Source organism: Ahaetulla prasina, chromosome 7 (genome assembly GCF_028640845.1).
Source record: "Ahaetulla prasina isolate Xishuangbanna chromosome 7, ASM2864084v1, whole genome shotgun sequence".
In the NCBI taxonomy this organism is placed as follows: domain Eukaryota; kingdom Metazoa; phylum Chordata; class Lepidosauria; order Squamata; family Colubridae; genus Ahaetulla; species Ahaetulla prasina.
This window is the reverse complement of record NC_080545.1, coordinates 76,459,970-76,480,475: the sequence shown is the minus strand read 5'-3', so window position 1 is coordinate 76,480,475 and position 20,506 is coordinate 76,459,970. Positions and strand designations below refer to the sequence as shown.

General features: G+C 41.0%; 1 protein-coding gene across 5 annotated transcripts in view; it reads left to right on the top strand.

The window, feature by feature from the left end:
• The window catches only part of TBXAS1 (thromboxane A synthase 1), a 342,148-nt gene that overhangs the window by 96,506 nt on the left and 225,136 nt on the right, over nucleotides 1–20,506 (top strand). The gene's annotated exons all lie outside the window — the stretch shown is intronic.

Sequence of the window (20,506 nt, the reverse complement as noted above, 5' to 3'; positions counted from 1 at the left end):
GAACAGAAGGGGCGAGAGGATCGATCCCTGCGGCACCCCACAAGTGAGGCGCCTCGGGGCCGACCTCTGCCCCCCTGTCAACACCGACTGCGACTGGTCGGAGAGATAGGAGGAGAACCACCGATAAACGGTGCCTCCCACTCCCAATCCCTCCAACCGGCGCAGCAGGATACCATGGTCGATGGTATCGAAAGCCGCTGAGAGGTCTAATAGGACCAGGGCAGAGGAACAACCCCTATCCCTGGCCATATTATATTGATACTGCAGAGAGTTTTGTGAGTTATTTCTCCAATTGCTGGTTCCCTTGAGCAAGATAAATGCTAACACAGGTAGCATTGACAGGGGAAGAATGCCTTCATAACCAAGGAGAAGGAGAATCCCTTCATAACCAAGGAGAAGGAAGAGCAGTTTACAATGGAGTGATACGGACCACAGGTAGAATTGCCTTTCTCATAGAGGTCACCACTTTAATAAAGAATCCTGGATACACATAGATTCCCATATCCAAGTATATTTACATTTTTCATTATTGCTTTTTATGCTCCCTCTTCTCACCTATGTGACCTCTCTAAATATAGAATTTTGCTTTCATGACACTTAATTTCTGGAAGAAGAAATAAAACAATTATTCTGACCTTAGGAATGACTCCCCAAGGCGAAAAAAAAGTAGACTCTGCTATGGAGCTGCAAATAGAGACAGTATACTAGTCTAATTAAGAAAACAATTCCATTTTGTGTGAATTATTCAATTAGTATAATTTTTCCTCTTTCTCTTCATGCTCCATTTACCTGCATGTTTCCCCCAAAGAATCCCTAATGTGGTTTTCTGTCTAATATGGAAGCCTCCAAGTTTTGGAGTCCCTGCTGAAATTATTCCAGGCATGTATATGAAAAGAAGGTGCCCAGATCAATTATAGCTTTGTTTGAGCAATGCGTTGGCATGTAAAACTCACAATCTGGACAGGATTGAGTCCAGTGTGATTGTGTTGGGAAGCCTTTGATGCACAGAGCTTGCACTCATAACAGTATCTACCTCAGTTCTCCATGCAGAGCTAATTTGGAAGGTAACTTAAAAGAAGGAAATTGGCTCGCCACTGTTTGCACAAAATCTTTAACTTAATCAGGCAGGCAGTTAACATGTGCTATTTTAACAAAATAACATAGTAGGTCAGGCTGGGTTGGGAATAGTCTTAGTAAGTCTTCAACAATATTCTGAATGACAAAGTGACATGAGTACAGTTTCAGCAGAATCAGAATTAAGAGGAAACTTATATTGGCAGCTTCAGTTAGATGGGTTGAAAAGAGAATAAAGATTCAACTAGCTTTGCAGTCTAAAGGAGACTCCTTACTTATTGTGCCCTTGGCTTGATGGAATACTGCTTACTTGTTGAAGCCAGAATTCATTGTAATGGTCAAAACAATTAAAACTGAGCTCCTTTCGGCCAATATAAACTGTAAGATTGAACAGATCACAATCTACGGATTTCTGTGAGGTCCGTTATGGAAGCATAGGGAATTCACATTTCAGATTTGAAATCATATATATAAACCCAGTTATTGCATTTTTTTGGAAATAAGAGAGCAACAATCTTTAGGTGTTATAGAAAGAGGGAATATTTGGAGTTTTCTGTTCGGCGAGTTATTTTAAAAAGATTATTTCTAATTGGAATGCAATTCCTTGGAGGATAACAATATTTCTAAACAGAACAGAAATTAAATTGCATATATTAATGATCCATCTATAAATAACAGATTAAGACCAGGCTTAAACTCATGCACCAATATTTTTGTCCCCTTTTCTCTATAGCATTCCCTTCATCCCATGTACATAGTAGGGTAGAAAACCTTACTAAAGGAGATACTCCATTGGATGGAAAAGAGACTGCTCCCCTGCATAGAGGCCTTATGAGGCTTTCCCTTCACAAAATTTCCCACGTCTCTATCTAGGTCCCTGGGTTCAACTTAATTCTTCATCTTTCAGTATAATATTTTCTGGGAGGGAGCAGAAAGGGCAAGGAAATAGAATCTTATCAGCCCAGTTGCTCCAACCTTAGGATAGTTTGTTTATCCATATAACTATTGGATCCAGTGGGGTTTCAGAGGGAACTTTGGATTATTCCTGCAGCCCTGTTGCATGGACCAATATATACAATCTGCAGCAAGCAGGGATTAATAATCTTGGTTTGGAATGTGCTGTATGAATTCTCTATTAACAGTTTTTCTCAACCTCAGCAACTTTAAGATGTGTACAGTTTAAGGTGCTGCCAATCATCTTTAAAGTCCTGTTGCACTGCACAAGGCCAAGTTAACTGCAGGATCATTTGTTGTCAATGTTTGTTCCCGCCCTGCCAGATATGGCAAGATGGGCATGCTCCAGGTCCTTTCTGTGAAACAGTATCATCTTGCAGGACTCAGGAGACATGCCTTCTCTGTTGCAACATCTGCCCTTTGGAACAGCTTTCTTCAAGAGAGCCAAATAACCCTGATCCCAGTGGTGGGATTCAGCTGATTTGGGCCGGTTCGGGCAAACCGGTTGTTAAATTGCTGGCTGGCCCCGCCCCTTCCAGGAGTCCCCACGCACCCTGTTTTGGCTCCCAGGTAAGTGCAGGGTGGCCTACTCAGCCTAAAATGGGGCATGAGGGGGTGCAGCCTGTCCTATGGCCCGTTTTTGCTGCAGGGAGGCCTACTAGGCCCAAAATGGGGTGCGAGGGCAGTGACATCCCCCTGTGGCCCGTTTTTGCTCCCAGGGGGTGCAGGAGGCCGAGTGCTGCCTGTCACACCCCCTGGCCACGCCCACCTTGGCCATGCCCACCCAGCCGGTCATTAGGGCAGAGAACCACTTACTTAAATTATTTGAATCCCACCACTTCCTGATCCTATTGACACTTTAGAAGAGTGTGAAAACTTAGGCTTTTCCCTCAGGTTTAGGGCCAGGATAAGTTTTTGGTCCTGTGAATATTTTAGAATATTATCTTGGCTATAGTACTATGGTGATACTCAATTTTATTGTGTTTTGTTCTAGACTTCTTGTTTTATTGGTTAGTGTGTGGAGGAAGATACAAAGGACTTAGAGGGTCACCACCTCACTTTGAGAGCTGTATGCAACAAATTTTATTTTAATGTATGCCGATTAGTGTACATTTAAAGTTCTGTCTTTTGCTCTTTGGTAACCTCTTTCATTGTTAATGGATGGTGTAGTGTATCTTTGACGTTGTCTCTCCATCTTCTTCTGGGTCTGCCTCATATTCTTTGACCTCCTCTTTTTGTATATGTCTTATACTGTATGGAATTCCACGATATCTTCTACAGGTGGAGCAAACAATTTTATTTGCTGTTTTTGTATGTATTTTAAGATTGGTTCTATGCCTATTCTTTCTCTTATGGTCTCATTTCTGATTTTATCTGTTCTGGTCACTCCAGCAGCTTTGCTCAAATTTCTCACTAACTTTGACGAACTTTCGTTTATGTTTTGTTGTAAGTGGTCCATGTTTGGCACTAAATAACATAGAATGGGGATGAATAAGTTTTGAATGAGATGCTTCTTTGTGCTTGATTAGTACTGCCTTATGTTGTAGGAGTGGAGCAAGTTGTCCTAATACTTGGTTTGCCTTACTGGATCATATGCTAATCTCTTCATCCATTTTTCCACCTCTATTGAATGTTGTTCCTAAATATTTGAACTTTGATACTTCTGAACTTTTATTCTGTATTGTCCTATATTAGTAAGTATTTTGTTTGTTAATAAGGTACTTCAAACCAACCTAAAATGCAGCTAAAATAGACATGCCCTAGCTTGTATTTTTAAAAAAATAATATATAATGTGTAAATGAGGAGTGGGAAATATTTGACCCTCCAGATGTTACTAAATTTATAAATTATCAGTCCTGTCAATATGCCAGTTAGTGATTACAGTTTTTTGTAGCAAAAATTAAAAAAAAATTAATTTATTTTTTTTAGCAAAAAAATAAAAGAAAATAAAAGAATGTATGGCTCTCTTTTTGATGAAGATATAAATGTCAGGTCCATATGCTGCTGCCAGTGCTGTGAGAGGATGGTGCATCTCAGTTGTAGGTTAACCATAACTGAGACTGAGTGAACCTCAACTGTGGTTAAGAGAATAGTTGGAAAGGATTTTGGAGGTCTTCTAGTCCAACCCCCTCCTTAAGCAGGAAACCCTATACCATTTCAGACAAAATGCCGGGATAGCTCAGGCAATAGAGAAGCCTGTTATTAGAACACAGAGCCTGCAATTACTGCAGGTTCGAGCCCGGCCCAAGGTTGACTCAGCCTTCCACCCTTTATAAGGTAGGTAAAATGAGGACCCAGATTGTTGGGGGGGGCCGTTCGGAAGCTGATCGGACACTAGTGAAGTCCTATACTAGGACTTACCTAGTGGCATTGAGGGAAGCGAGGCGTAGCTACGCCTCCTCCCTCATTGCATCGGCAGATAACCGCCCAGCCGCCCTGTTTCGGGTGACTCGCTCCCTCCTACACCAGGGGGAGCGGGATGACCCGTTGCAGGGACGTGCTGAGGAGTTTAACGGTTATCTATACGATAAAATCGTTCAGCTTCGGGATGGTCTGGACCAAGATTGCAGTGATACGGGCGAGATGCACGAGGGTGGTCTTGGTGACATTGTGTGGGATGAGTTTGACCCTGTGGCTCCCGAGGACATGGACAGGTTGTTGGGTAGGTTGAATGCCACCACGTGTTTACTGGACCCGTGCCCCTCTTGGCTGGTGCTGGCCACTCGAGAGGTGACACGAGGCTGGCTCCAGGCGATTACGACTGCTTCTTTGGTGGAGGGTGTCTTCCCGGCCGCCTTGAAAGAGGCGGTGGTGAGGCCCCTCCTTAAGAAGCCGTCCTTGGACCCGGCTGTTTTAGGTAATTATCGTCCGGTCTCCAACCTTCGCTTCGCGGCGAAGGTTGTAGAGAGTATGGTGGCATATCAATTTCCCTTGCACCTGGATGAAACTGTCTATCTAGACCCGTTCCAGTCCGGTTTTCGGCCCGGTTACAGCACGGAGACGGCTTTGGTCGCGTTGGTGGATGATCTCTGGAGGGCCAGGGACAGGGGTTGCTCCTCTGCCCTGGTCCTATTAGACCTCTCAGCGGCTTTCGATACCATCGACCATGGTATCCTGCTGCGCCGGTTGGAGGGATTGGGAGTGGGAGGCACCGTTTATCGGTGGTTCTCCTCCTATCTCTCCGACCGGACGCAGTCGGTGTTGACGGGGGGGCAGAGGTCGGCCCCGGGGCGCCCCACTTGTGGGGGGCCGCGGGGGTCGATCCTCTCGCCCCTTCTGTTTAACATCTACATGAAGCCGCTGGGTGAGATCATCAGTGGTTTCGGTGTGAAGTACCAGCTGTATGCGGATGACACCCAGCTGTACTTTTCTACACGGACCACCCCAACGGTTATCGAAGTGCTGTCCCGGTGCCTGGAGGCCGTACGGGTCTGGATGGGGAGAAATAGGCTCAAGCTCAATCCCTCCAAGACAGAGTGGCTGTGGGTGCCGGCATCCCGATACAGTCAGCTAAATCCGCGGCTGACCATCGGTGGCGAGTCATTGGCCCCGATGGAAAGGGTCCGCAACTTAGGCGTCCTCCTGGATGAACGGCTGTCTCTAGAAGACCATTTGACGGCCGTCTCCAGGAGAGCGTTCTACCAGGTTCGCCTGGTACGCCAGTTGCGCCCCTTTCTGGACCGGGATGCCCTATGCACGGTCACTCACGCACTCGTGACGTCTCGTCTGGATTACTGCAATGCTCTCTACATGGGGCTCCCCTTGAAGGGCATCCGGAGGCTGCAGTTAGTCCAGAATGCGGCCGCTGGTGATAGATGGAGCCTCGTGGCTCCCGTGATAACACCCATCCTGCGCAGGCTGCACTGGCTACCTGTGGCTTTCCGGTGCGCTTCAAGGTTTTGGTGACCACCTTTAAAGCGCTCCATGGCATTGGGCCGGGTTACTTACGGGACCGCCTACTGCTACCGAATATCTCTCACCGACCCGTGCGCTCTCACAGAGAGGGTCTCCTCAGGGTGCCGTCGGCGCGGCAATGTCGTCTGGCGACACCCAGGGGAAGGGCCTTCTCTGTGGGGGCCCCCCACCCTCTGGAATGAACTACCCCCCGGACTTCGTCAGCTCTCGGACCTCCGGACCTTCCGCCGCGGGCTTAAAACGTATTTATTTAATTGTGCAGGGCTGAGCTAGATTTTAAATTATTGGTTTTAAATTGGGTTTTATTTGATATTTTAATTTTAAATTTACGGGCTTTTTAGAATCAGTTTTTTAATTGTTTTATATTGTATTTATATGTCTTTTAAATGCCTGTACACCGCCCTGAGTCCTTCGGGAGATAGGGCGGTATATAAATTTGAATAAATAAATAAATAAATAAATAAATAAGTTGACTTTGTAAAAAATATACAAATAGAATGAGACTATTGCCTTATACATTGTAAGCCGCCCTGAGTCTTCGGAGAAGGGCGGGGTATAAATGTAAAAAAATAAAAATAAAAAAAAAATGATTGTCCAATCTCTTCTTAAAAGCTTCCAGTGTTGGAGCACCCACAACTTCTGGAAGCAAGTTGTTAATTGTCCTAACTGTCAAGAAATTTCTCCTTAGTTCCAAGTTGGTTCTGTTTGATTAATTTCCAACCATTGCTTCTTGTCCTGCCTTCAGGTGCTTTGGAGAATAGGTTGACCCGTCTTCTTTAAACTTAACTATTGTTGTTTATAAACTGTCACAACCCATGATTTCAATATTTTTAACTTTAGGCTAACTATAATTCATTTCATTCCGATGGGCAAGCAGGATTCATAGAATCAAAAGCAAAATCTTCTGTGCAGAGGGATAACATGCAAGTCCGCAACTTACTATCACTAGTTTCATAATGATAATCCTAGAAATATGGTTGCTTAGTTCACATTTATAGATTTTTTACAATTCAAAATCTGCTGAGTATCATACTAGATACGTAATGTATAGTGTGAAATGTGAAATGTTACAGAATCTTTTATGTGCTAAGCTTTGAGATTTGAACTTGATGATTTCTCAGAGGACCAGTACTTCCTGCAAATTTGATACTGATTGCCAGATGGATGTGACATGACTACGTATCATATTAAGTATATACCCGTATTTTTTGGAGTATAAGACACATCTTAGTTTTTGGGGAGGAAAATAGGGGGGGGGGAATCTGCCTACCAGGTAGTCATCTGGCTAGTCCCAGCACATTAGTTTGCTCGCTGGTTTTGAAGTTGGGGCTGGTTGGGGCTGTGCTTCTAAAGCACAGCTGATTGCCGATGGGAGCAGCAATTAGAAAAGCAGGCAAAACACGGAAGATTGCTTTGCTCATGTTGGGGCTGAAAAACAGCTTCAAAAGCACAACTGATCCTCAGAGGGAGCTCCAGTGACTAAAGCAGGCAAAGCACAGAAGGGGTAAGAGAAGGCAGCAGCTGTTCTGGGTAGCCATTTTGAGCACGCACGAGGTTACCTTTGGAGTATAAGACGCATCCAAATTTTCAGCCTGTTTTAGGAGGGAAAAAAGTGTGTCTTATACTCCGAAAAATACGGTATTAAAAATACATATGAGCCAGCTGTTATTCACAACATATTTTTCAATTTCTCTTCCTCATCTGATACAGTTTATGATGCTGTTATTATATATAAATAAAAAGGATAAATTGATTTTATTTTATTTTTTGCAATCATAAATTTAAGTCAAAGCTAAAAAGTAAATAGATACGGAGCCTTGAAATCTATCCTAAATAACATGCTAAAATGTTATAGCAAGAATTACTCATAAATATATGTGCTTGAATTAGAACTGATGCCATGCTTTAGATTATTTGAAACAAGCAACAAACCACACTGTTATATTACATATTGTGGAAAGATGACAATGCTATAATTATTTCAAGAGATTTTCTAAGCACTGCTGTTTGTCTAAAGATTATCCATTATTGATTGTTACTTTGAAAGTGACAGAATCAGAATCTGATAACAAGATTTATGTTGTACTATAAAAATATATTGTTAACAAATTCCACTACATAAATAAGATTTATACAAATGTACAAAGGGATTTTTAGCTGATGCATAGCAAATGCTAGAGGCATTAGACTGCAATCCATCTTATCTGTTTTTATTGTCTCGTGACCCCAACACATTAAAATCTTTGCGGTGACAGCAATTTTTAATTGAAACAAATAATTAAGAATTTCCCTTACATAGGAAATTGTTTTGCATTGTGGTTTTAGTCTACTCACTCGCCCTTCCTTCTTTCATCTAAGCTAAGCAGGCAGTGTAATCAGGGAATCTGGTTAATTAACTTATTCTTTCTGGTATACAGTCTTTTGAAGGCAAAGGGAATTAACTCTACAGAGCATGAGGATCCCAGATGGAATGATGAGCGGCTCCAAACATCACCCCACTTTCGGGGACATCAGTTTGGATCAGTTTTCTCTTATGGGAGCCCATTCCTAATAGGACAGGGACTGCTGGGCTACCTCAGTCCTATTCTGTGCTAACACAATACACATGAAGAAGAATTCTGGAATCTCAGTATTTTCATTAGTATGTCTAACACTGTAAATCCTTTGTGCAGTGTGTGCTTGCTTTTTAAAACAATGAAATATACTGATAATTGGCAGGTGGACTAAGGCAGTTATGATAGAATGGATTCCACTTGATTAAAATGTGCCAACAAAAGACACCTAAAACTAGATGGAATGATGACATCAGGAAGTATTGTGGGCCCATCTGGCAAAGGAAAGCTCAAGCCTAGTGGTGGGATTCAAATTTTTTTACTACCGGTTCTGTGGACGTGGCGTGGCTTGGTGGGCATGGCTTGGTGGGCATGGCTTGGTGGGCATGGAAGGGGAAGGATGCTGCAAAATCTCCATTCCTTCCCCACTCCAGGGGAAGGGTACTGCAAAATCCCCATTTCCTCCCGATCAGCTGGGACTTGGGAGACAGAGAATAGATGGGGTGGGGCCAGTCAGAGGTGGTATTTACAGATTCTCCAAATTACTCAAAATTTCCGCTACCAGTTCTCCAGAACTGGTCAGAACCTGCTGAAACCCAACTCTGCTCAAGACTATATTGGTTGTAAATATGCGGAAGAGGCCTTCATCTACAGTGAGTAGACAGTGGCTAGAATGATGATGATGATGATGATGATGATGATGATGATGATGATGATGATGATACTGACAATTATATGGTCCACACATTAAATTATAAAAGACAAAGGCTAGAAACCAACTCTGTAAGTTTTGACCAGATTGTTCAAAATTCTTCACATTGAAATGTATAGTTGTATTTTTCTGTCAACTTTTGCAATTTATAAATATCAGTAACTTCAATGTTTCATTGGATTGTTGTATGCTCCCCCTGAGTTACTTTCCCTGAGCGGGCAGGCGCTTAAATTGAATAATAACTGAAATAATTTTTAGAAGTATGTCAGTTTTTGAAGGAATTCAAGAGTGCTATAGTAAAGGCTTTGAGAGAATCAAGTTGTAGACTTTTACACTAAATCAAAAGTAAAGCAAAGTATAATAGTACAATGTAAAGCATTATATAAAATCTATGATAAATATGAACTTGCTGAAATTAAAAATACTTGTTTAATTTAAACATAGTAGGCAATTTTTGTTCATTTCTTCTTATATTCCATGTGGATTTAAATTTACACCTTTTCTGTTTTCTGAAATGTAAATACCTTTCCTGTCCGATTTTTTCAATAAAAAGATATATTATTTAATTTCTGTGGCTTATGCTTTATACATTGAAGGTTGCATGCTCATCAAAAGAAACTCTTTAACATTGATTCTATGAGCAATATTTTGACCAGTATTCTCCAAATTTCATCAAAGTGAGATTTACTGAGTTTCAAAACTAAGTATTTCATCCATTTGATTGAAGTACGGTCGCTGTGGTAGAATGGCTGGCATTTGACTTCTCTGATTAGGCTGAGGAAGACAGCATTAGGAAGACAAGGCTATATCTGGTTACCTGAACAGTCAGCTTCTTTGTGTGACTTTTCACAATGCAGAGTGTAGGGGTAATTGGCCTGTTGTATAGACCTGACTTCTTTGGAACAGCACCCTCCAATAATGTACAGTTTCCATTATCTAATTGTCTGTGCAGGCTGCGAGTGTTGAAAATTGTAGTCCGATGGTGTGCGCCAGGTTGGAGCATTTTATTGTATTTAATTATGCAGAGCCTGACTGAGTGCTATGCTAGGAGCAAAGTAAATGATAAAGAATTGTCTTTTTTCTGTTCCCTTGCAGAAGATTAATTCTTTCAGGCTTACAAAAGCATAGGGCATCTAACTATGCTTTAGGTTGATATGGTTACCTCTAGGAAGTTGTAATATCCATGAATGTGTAATTCATACAATTCTTACTTCACTCAACCATCCCCCAGACTTGTTGATAGTATATCCTGGGACAACTATGATACTCATGTTGGGAAAAGAAAGCTGTTATCTCCATTTCTGCAGGCATCCTGCTATGGTTTGTCTTCTCAGTGGATTCTTCTATATCCGTCTGCCTGTAGTTCTAATCACCCCTCCCCTCATATTGGGGCACTACTTATTTTATTTATGCAGAGGGTTGAGCATTGTGGCTATTGCATGCTTAAGGAATGCTTTCCCAAATCAAGCACTGTAACATTGCACTTGAAGTTGTTTCATGCTATATAGCTCCTCTTTTGTTATAAACCTGGCATTCCATCAGGGTTCTTAGAATTTGCTGGAGATCCTCACAAATCTTATTTATTTAGACTCCCACTGTCTGACCTTCTATTGCCTCCCTTGGTCAGCTGATTACATTAATCTTTATGAACTATGGTGCTTGGCTAGATGTGCATATCATGCTTTGTTTCATTAAGTTTTTCTGAATAAGACACTATCGGCTGGGTTCACATAGCACATTAAGATTTACAGTATGAGTTACAAATGATAATGGCTGGGTTTTATACCAGGACTAGCCAAAATCAAATAAAACACACAATGGATTCATCCAGTATATGGACCTATCTATAGTCATGACAATACCTTCCATTCGTCTTCTCAGATCTCATTATGTTTGTGCACTGATAGTTGTGAAAGCAACTGTGCAAAGATGTTAGGTTCTGATCACTTCTTGCAGACATCTCTGGATCATCATATTTATGATTCCCACCTTCCCCAAATCCTTTCTTTTAGTCAATTAGTTGTTCTCTTTCCGAATAGTCAGCTAATAAAGAAGAAAAGTTTACTTTAAAGAAGAATTTGATAAAGAGAAACTGCAGCATGTTAAAGAAATCATTTGTTGGCAATGCTTCTGTTTTAGTTGTGCAACTAATAACATCAGACTTCTGATGTTCCAGCCTTTGGTAATTATGATTGATATCCCTTTCTTCCTATTTGGGTCTGTTTGTTTATTTGTTTGCCATCATTGTTCTTTTGCCTTGTAGTGTTTTTGTGGTTTTGTATTGTTTTTTTTCTTTTTAAATGTTTTAACAACTGTAAACTGCCCAGAGTTATTGGGAGCCAGATGGCATATAAAATTAACAAATTATTATTAATTATTATTGTTGTTGTTGTTGTTGTTCCTACTGTCAGCCGGAGGTTTAGACTGGATTTGGCATTTTTAGCCATCTATCGAGTCCTTCCCAAGGACCTGGGATAGGCAGATGGTGTTGTTTTTTTTTGATGGGGCTAAAAGTATAGTCATAAAATGTAAGCAATTGACTGATGATGATTTTGTCAGTGCGAGGGTGTTCACATGTTGCTCAAGATATTTTGGATTACACCAAAGGCGCCTATTACTATTTTTTTTTGTTTACATTTATACCCCGCCCTTCTCCGAAGACTCAGGGCGGCTTACAGTGTATAAGGCAATAGTCTCATTCTATTTGTATATTTTTACAAAGTCAACTTATTGCCCCCCCAACAATCTGGGTCCTCATTTTACCTACCTTATAAAGGATGGAAGGCTGAGTCAACCTTGGGCCGGGCTCGAGCCTGCAGTAATTGCAGGCTATTAGTATCATTTTTGCTTGCTTTTGCCACAGTTGTTCTATTTCTCTTTGCAGATCTTCGTATTTTGTGATTTATTCCATTTCTTTCTCTTCTACTCTGCTGTCTCCAGGTACTGCCATGTCCATTACCTGGATTTTTTTTTTTTTTTGTCTTTCTTATCAACATTTGTTAAGTCTGGGCTGCTGACTGGAAGATGCTTCTCTGTTTGAATTCTAAAGTTCCAGATCACTTTAGTTCCTTTGTTTTGTATTACTTTGCCTATTTTATGGTCCCACCTGTTCTTGCTTGAGGCAAATGGCATTTCTTACAGATATTCCAATGCATGATTGTCACTACTTTGTCATACCATTGTGTATAGTCAGTTTGTGCAATTTTTCTGAAGCAGCTAACTTGATAGTTCAACTTCTTTGTTCCTTCAACTTTTTTGGAGAGATGGCATTTTCTGTCTGTTGCTAGCTTTTCAATTCTGACATTATTTGCATTTATTTTTAAGGCTTGGTCTTACGATCTGTTTTGCCTGCTTGTTTTTTTTTAATCTACTGACCATGTAATACTTTGCTTTGCTATGTCTCTTTTTTGTTCTTCAGTTTGTCTTTCCTATAGGCTTTGGTGACTTCAGTACTGAATAAGCCTTCATAATATACTAAGTTTAGTGCATCTTGTTCACTGCCCTTCAGATTGTCTTCCAATGTCCTTTTTTTCCTTCTTATTTATTTATTTATTTATTTTTATTTATTTATTTTGCCACAACAGTATATATAAGCATAAGCATGATTATAACTATATTAATTGGATATAATGAAAGGAATCAATAGGACAGGAACGGTAGGCACATTTTGTGCTCTTATGCACAAAAATATTATGCACAAAAATATTCTTCAACTGCCTGACATACTTACAACAGTCCATACCCACCTATTTTCCTTGGTAAGTCAAATCTGTTAACGTTGCTGGGTGGATGAAGGGCATGATTAATTGCATTATTTTTCCAATTCAGGACATTCAGTTCTGCATAAGACCAGTTCGCTATTCCGGTTGTATGTCTAAAGACAGGAATTGCCCAGGTGTTAATTGCCTGGATGGTATTTCCTCCACTGACTTTGGAATTTAAGATCTTCACTCTCATGATATATTCATTTCTAACCTTCTTTATTTCAGTGTGCTTGATATTGTCATTTTGAAGGTTGTCCGGGTATTTGTAATGGTTTTCTTTATCCACTCTCTTGATATTATTTCCATAAGGTATCTTGATTCCTTCAATTTTTTTTTACTATTTTGTCCTGTGGATGGTAAGCATGGCATTATTATTAAATACACAATAATGCAAAATCACAACTACTAATTTTTTCCGTTGTTGGCTTTCATAAACATCAAGTTATTCCCAAGAAGCAATGATGGTCTAATGTATTGGCATAGTATATATGTGGATTCATGCAATGTGGACTTTTGTAATTGGCCAATGCAAATTTTTCAATGCATAGATTTTCTAAGTATTGTCCAAATTTTTTTTAGTATGTTATCCAGTCTTCTGGTAAGCCCTGGGATTACCACAGTTGGTTATATCAGAATCTTTCAATTTTGCCAAAGAACAGTCTTGAATTGTAATGGTTTATTTCCCTCATGAATACCTGGCACTAACTGATGTTCATTGTGATGACCTGGGTCGTGACACAAAGGCAACACAGCTAGAGAACCAATATGAGTCCCTTTATTATTACCAACTGTGCCCCCAATGTCCCTTTCAACTCTCCGCCCTGGAGAGAGCTCTTCCACCAATACTTCAGTTCCAAACGTTGTAAGCAGAAAAGCTCTAAAAAAAAATCGGAAGGAAAGACAAGGTAATTAATCCAGCAGGGCAAGCAAAATAAGGAATTCCACAAGTAAAGTAGCACGGCAGTAAATAAAACCCGTTGGGAGGATGCCAGGATTCAAAGAAACACCAGATAAACTCACCATTTGTTCTTGACAAACGCCCCTCCCATTTGCCTCTCCTTTTAAACTCCATCAGCTGTGCCTTGTAAAAAGGATCAGTTCCCTTTCCTCCCTCGTAAGCCATGCAACCCACATTGCTCTCTTCTCTGTTCCTCCCTGCGCTGCCTAGGATGAGGAGGGGGTGGGGCTTGGTCTTCATCAGAACCCCTTCTCCCTTGTTCTACCTCTTCCCTGCTCTGCCCAGCCTGACTGCTCTTCTGCAGTTTTTTTCACGGCCAATGGATCCACTCTCTTACTCTCTGTCAGCTGTTCCTCTTCCCCTTCAGATTCAGACTCCGACAGGAGCATGACATTCATCAATTGAAATACAAAGTCAGAACTAACCACCCAGTTCCCTTCCCACTGTTTAAATCTTTCCCTAGCCCCGCCTAACCCCATACACAGTGCGCATGCGTGCATGCGCTTCTCAGTCACGTGGCCGCCTCACAGCTGTTTGGCTGTGATTTCGTCATCGGCAATGAGTCGGCTGGGTTTGGCTTGTCCTTGCCCATCCAACCATCTGTTTGGCATGGGTCCGGTGGTCCTGTGGGTGTAGTGTGTGGTGGGCATTGTGCTCACCTGGAAAGGCAGTCCAGACACACCAAGGCTGACAACTACACTGTTGTTTTTGTCCTCTAAACATTGGTCTTTGTAAAAGCTTCAGCTGCCATACCATAGAATGTCTGCTGAAATTCAAAAACATTCATAGAAAATATTTATTTCTTCCTTATGTTATGTCCACTTTTATTTTTTCCACAATAGCTTTTTAAAAAATTTTGTTGCCTGAATATGTCCATATATTTATTATGACTGCATTTCTTAAATTCAGAATATTTAATCCTTTTCTTAATATGAAAAACTTAAAACAATAGATGCATGACATGTAAGTAAAAGAGCAATAATGTCTAATAAAAATGTTTTGTGCAACAAATTGAGAACACAGAACTTCAATATTCTCCTCGAACTTGGTGCCCTTTGCGTATTAAACTTCAGGTACCATGATTCACAGCTGGTGTGACATTATGTTGGCCAGGAATTATGAGGAATTGGAGAACAATGTATTCAGAGATCATCAAATCAAGGAAGGTTGGAATGGAATGTTGGAACACAAGCTTTTAAAAACATAGTTTTATTATTAAAACTGTACAAAGAAGAAATTTCCCAATACAGATTACTATCCCTTTATTATCTCACTTTTTAAATTTTGTTTTCCCTTTTGTTTAAGATTTCACTGAAATGAAGAGTTTGAGGAAACCTTTGATGTTCCAGATAAAACGGTGGTTGCTGCGTGGTGCAAAAAAGGAACTGATCCAATAATTACCCATATTTTTCGGAATATAAGATGTTCCGGAGTATAAGATGCACATTAGAAGAAAAAAAAAAATTCTGCCTCTGCCTATCAGCATCCATCGGTATTCGTCTGGCTAGCGTCCTTGCAGCAAACAGCAAACAGCCTGGTCAGCTTCAGCACGTTAACGCAACCTGATTCAGCATGAGCAGCTGATTGGCAGTTGGATCAGCCTCCCAGAATACCGCCAATCAGCTGCTCTATGCTGTGGGGATCGCCACATTCCATCGCTGCCTCCGTGCGTCGTGTTTTTAACCTCTGCGCGTTGCATTTTTGGCCAGTTCCAAGCGGCTGGGATCACCTCTGCCGCCACCGCATATCCCAGCCACCTGGAACCAGCTGAAAATGTGATGCACAGAGGCCAAAAATGCGATGCGCAGAGGCGGCAATTGGCAGCAATGTGTTGTGGTGATCCCCACAGCCTAGAATGGGTCTAAGATGGAGCGTGTGGAGGTCAAAAACGTGATGCACGGAGGCCAAAAACAGCCGAAGGGTGGTGTTCTGTCCCCCTCTGCAGTCCGGGAGACACGAGCGATGAGTTAATTAGCCGGCAACTATCAGCTCTGGCAGCAAACTAGCGAGCGTCTGCCAAGTGTCTCTGTTATCTCTCTTGATGCTGATGAGTCAGCCAGGAAACCAGGAACAAACATGACTTCAGCTCTAATTCTCTCCCTCTTAAGTAGTTGATTTGCTTGCCACGAAGCAGCCCTTGCTGCTTTTATATCCTGTGGGGTGTGGCTCCATGACTCAGCACTTCCTAGGCCTGCCTCACCCTTGCTTCTGTTGTTCCCGTCTCTCCTGCCTACGAAACCTAGGGTCCAGCCAGGCCTGATTGCAATCAACCGGGTCTGGAGGCGTGGCCTGGGGGGGAAAGAGTCAGGGGATGGAGGCCTTATTATCTCCTCCACTTGGCCTGCCTCTGGCTACTGGAGCTGAGCCAGGGAAGCCGATGCTCCAGAGGTAAGTCCTGATGGCCCTTCCCCCTCACTTTCCGAGTCACTTTCTGGCAGAGGGCCCGGCTCAGGGGGCCAGTAGGTGGGTGGAACTTCAGCAACATTTGGTGTATAAGATGCACAGACATTTCCACCCACTTTTAGGGGGGGAAGTGCGTCTTATACTTCGAAAAGTACGTTAATAAAAAACTAGAAAATAGTTTTTACTTCTATTAAAATTTACAAACAACCAGTTGTGGGGGGAATACCCATCATAGATTAAATTTCTGGATCTCTTCTCTTCAGTCAGCTTGCTAGAATGCTTTGTGTAGATGTCAGCAGACTTTGTTTGTTAAGCTTTGCATGTTTGATGAATACCCCAATGTAATCATTTAAGACAGAGGCTACTCCACAATAGAGAAATTTGGCTCCCCTGATTTGATTCAAAGTGGAGAGAATAAAAAGATAAATTATTTAATACTTTTTTGTATAATTTCCTCATTGAGACCATAAAAGAATACTGAAAATCTCTCATAGTGTTTGTACCTTGGATATAGACAGCCCTTCACCACATATCTACTGTACAGCTCCTCATTATTTGGCAAATAATGGCTGATTGAGCTACTTTTTCAGTCTGACTAACTGTATGATCTGTTTTGGGAAAATATGTGGCAGCTGTAGGAAGCTGTCCTTTTTCATCATCTGTTCTCTGTCATGATGTGTAGAAAAAGAGGCATGTTTGTGTAAGAGCTCTAGGAAATTCTGAGTTCATGATTCATAGATCTGAGGATGAAGGAGAGAAGACTTTACAATGTGGACAATTTATTGAAATATGAAATAAAAGCAAGATAGCAGGATACACCTACTACAACTTGTGGTTATTGCCAATATAATTTAATTTTTTTTTATTTCCTTGGAATGTTTGAGTTGCCATTTAGAGTAGATTTAAAATATAAATTTCTTTATAGCACAATCTTCCAGGTTTTAATTTAGGAGTAAGTCCCAATAAGGTCAATGGAGCTTGTTCCCAAGTAAATAGACATAGAATTACAGCCTTAGGTAAATGCTATAGGCAACAATAGCTGTTGATTGTATACTCTTGTCATACAAAGAAAATGCAAATCAAGGGCAAAAAGCATGCTATTGTATCAAAATAGCCTCCTTTCTCCCTTTTCTATAAAGATTATAAGAAGCAAAATAATTTGCTTGGTTTTAGTTAAGGTAATTTTTTAAAATTGTCTAATGAGAGTGCATTGTGCTAATGTTCATATGTGGATTCAATTAGCATTTAGTTAATTAGCCTTTACAAATGAGGATTAACTTAATTACATAACACTAACCTCTCAATAACTCTAAAGGGTAGAAAAGCTGTTTTTATTAAATTCAGAAGGCCTGTATATGTGCATTAAAATCTGAAATGGCACACACATAAATTAAAGAATATTACCCACAGAGGATGACTATTAGAGAGGATGATCAAAGGAAGTAAACTCTGTATATGATGTATTTTTTTTTTTTAAAAAGAATGGCATAGATAGAATTTCATACACATGTGTCTAGTAACTGGTTTCCATGATTATTTCTGCTTTATTAAGAACAAATGTATTTAAACAATGGTCATTGGATAGATTTTTGCTTGATATACCATCTTTGAGAGGTCATTGATTCATATGGTTTGACCTTATAGTCAATATATATGAGCTATTTGCATCTTTTGGAAACAATATGTTAATATGAATAAGTAGGTTTTGGGGAAAATGTACTTTTTTTCATTCCAAATATCTGATATTTTTTTGAGGAACTTTGGCTATGTTGGGCATGGGAAATCACAAATTCATTTTGAGAAATTGGAAAAGTAATATTATTCCAGATATTAAGGACTGGATTCAGGAGATTTGTAATTATCCATTTTTGACTTTTTGAAATTGATAGATTTTTCTAGCCATCAAAAGGTGGCATGGTTTTCTTTGTGTTACCATTGTTTTTCACAACAGCCATATTTTTTTCTTTCAAATTAGAAATTTTCATATAGTGCTAGAGATACACATAATATGCTTATTCTCTTATTTGCTACTATTTGTTAGTTGATCTTTAATTTTGGAGGCCCATTTTTGCATACTCTTTAAAATTGTAGAACAGTATAAATACATTTTTTAAAAAAATCTATATCTGCTTTATGGAGGTTGACATAATTAAAGGACTATAAGCTAATGGAGATTCTCAGCCTTATACTCTGAAAATGGTCTGCATTCATGCACATGTATGTATGCAATGTACCTATTACAATATTTACCACTGACACACCAGACATCCCTACCATCTTCTTGTAGCACTGTGGATGGTAAATTTATGCCAGCTTTGAAAAATGTTATGATCAACTTGAAGATAGTTACATTTTATAGATATCTTGTTGGTTTCCAAGTGCCCTTATTTATCTAGCTCCTGGCATGTTTGGGTAACCTATTAACTAACCCTAACCCTGAAACTTATCCCTTATTCTTTGAGTGAGCAATTGGTTGACTTGGTCATATTCTAAAGAAATTACAGATAGTACAAAAATGCATATAATGCCAACTTCTGTTTTTTTGTAGTGGAATATGTGGATGATATTTTGGATAAAGACAAGAGATGCTGCCTACAACTGTAATTGAGCCCAGATTTACAGATGTAAATTGTTGTGGTCGCTTAGCTGGCCACCATGTGACCACGCCAGATTTTACCACCTTTTTTGGTGGTCATTAAAAAGCACAGTGGTCGTTAAGTAAACACAGCAGTCATTAAGCAAATTTGTTTGATCCACTGGCTGTTGTTTTTTTTCTTCCAGAAAACAAAAATGAACACCCGAAAAGAAAAGAAGAAAAAAAAACTTAGTAGCTTTTAATAAAGCATTTAATCCTGCTCATTCAAAATGGATAGATAGTTTTCCATAAGGGCTTCAGAAGGTGAAAGTGTCTTTAGTGAAATGCTTATAGGAAGTTGTACAGGGTATTTATCAAATCAACTAATCACTAGTAAGAAACTAACTACTGAGTTCTTTATTTATGAGGGAGAGAAAACAAAAAAAGGATATCCCACTTCTTCCTTACCGGAAAAGCAAAAAATAAAAAATAAAATAAAATCAGGTAGGCAAAAATGTGGACAGAGTTGCCTGAAGGTATCTTAAAAGGTTGCTTAGAGCAGCAGTAGGTCATCTATATGAAGCCGCTGGGTGAGATCATCAGTGGCTTTGCGGTGAGGTACCATCTGTACGCTGATGATACTCAGCTGTACTTTTCCACCCCGGGCCACCCCAACGAAGCTATCGAAGTGCTGTCCCGGTGTCTGGAAGCCGTACGGGTCTGGATGGGGAGAAACAGGCTCAAACTCAATCTCTCCAAGACGGAGTGGCTATGGATGCCGGCACCCCGGTACAGTCAGTTGCAGCCGCGGCTGACTGTTGGGGGCGAGTTACTGGCCCCGATGGAAAGGGTGCACAACTTGGGTGTTCTCCTGGATGGACGGCTGTCCTTTGAAGATCATTTGACGGCCGTCTCCAGGAGAGCTTTTTACCAGGTCCGCCTGGTTCGCCAGTTGCGCCCCTTCCTAGAACGGGGTGCCCTATGCACGGTCACTCATGCGCTCGTCACATCTCGCTTGGATTAGTGCAATACTCTCTACATGGGGCTCCCCTTGAACAGCATCCGGAGGCTTCAGTTGGTTCAGAATGCAGCTGCGCGGGTGATAGAGGAAGCCCCTCGTGGTTCCCATGTGACACCACTCCTGCGCAGACTGCACTGGCTACCTGTGGCCTTTCGGGTGCGCTTCAAGGTTTTGGTTACCATCTTTAAAGCGCTCCATGGCATAGGGCCGGGTTATTTACGGGACCGCCTACTGCCACCGACTGCCTCCCACCGACCCGTACGCTCTCAGAGAGGGACTCCTTAGGGTGCCGTCCGCCAGGCAGTGCCGATTGGCGACACCCAGGGGAAGGGCTTTCTCTGTGGGGGCCCCCACCCTCTGGAACGAGCTTCACCCAGGACTCCGCCAACTTCCTGACCTTCAAACCTTCCGCCGCGAGCTTAAGACACATCTATTTATTTGTGCGGGGCTGGCCTAGAGTTTAGTTTTAAAGTTAGTTTTAAATGGGGTTTTGTATTATTTTAACGATAGTTTTAAATTCGGCCTAATGTAATAAGTTTTTTAATTGTTGTTTTAACTTGTATTTATTCTTATGTTT